Source organism: Cimex lectularius, unplaced genomic scaffold (assembly GCF_000648675.2).
Source record: "Cimex lectularius strain Harlan isolate CLEC.00 unplaced genomic scaffold, Clec_2.1 scaffold1226, whole genome shotgun sequence".
Taxonomy (NCBI): Eukaryota; Metazoa; Arthropoda; class Insecta; order Hemiptera; family Cimicidae; genus Cimex; species Cimex lectularius.
Genome location: NW_019393734.1, coordinates 1 through 823, shown reverse-complemented (window position 1 = coordinate 823; position 823 = coordinate 1). Strand labels below are relative to the sequence as shown.

At 31.3% G+C, this 823-nt stretch overlaps 1 long non-coding RNA gene across 1 annotated transcript; it reads right to left on the bottom strand.

Annotated features, from left to right (window-relative positions):
• Positions 1-463: 463 nt before the first annotated feature.
• LOC112128144 lies at positions 464-823 on the bottom strand. Its single transcript, XR_002910876.1, has 2 exons — positions 784-823; positions 464-707 (listed from the first exon to the last, which is right to left on the bottom strand). It is a non-coding gene; the product is annotated as an uncharacterized LOC112128144 (long non-coding RNA).

Genomic DNA, 823 nt, shown 5'->3' with positions numbered 1-823 from the left:
AAAAAATATATATAAAATAAAATGCTAGTCCGAGGACACTGTGGAAAAGTTAAATTTTCTGCAGTTACAACCTTTGGGGTGTACTTTTTTGTTTCAAAAGACCAAATTATTAGCAAATGGTAACATATTGTAACATAATTTTTGAAATCATACAATTGGGGGTGTTGGTGGCCGCAATAGTTTAGAAGTAGATATGTTGCTCATCACTGTAATATAAAGGTCGCGGGGTTGATTGCTTTTATATTGCATATTTCTATGTTCAAACACTTTTTTGAAAATAGGATTAAATGAAATTACCAACAGGCCTTGAGTACCAACCTCCAGGTCTTGTCAAACTAGGTCAGCACCCAACACAATCATTCCTAACAATCACCATTTCAAACACACATTTTATATTGAAATAAAATTAACATTGGTATGGGACTAGGGAAGATATGCCAGGAAAGATTTTAACAAACAATGATACATTCAAAAATTGTTTTATTTTTATTGAAGGTACAAAAAAACACGGGATACTAACAATAAATAGTTAAAAGAAAGCAATTAAATCAGACTTAAAAGTTACATATCAGACATTTAATTGGAATGAATTTTTTTTTCTTTTAAAATTACTTTTCCATTTTCTCATTTTTATCCTTTCTTTGCTTCAAAGCTGGAGCATGTGTATGAGTGATAGGAATTTCACGAGAAGGATTCTCCTTGGAGTTCTGAAAACATGAATAATATGCTGTATTAATTTCATTTTTTACGTTTAAAATTGTTTAGATTTAACGAGAAACTTACCAGCTTGGGTGCTTGGAGTGAAAGGACACCGTCGGAAGAA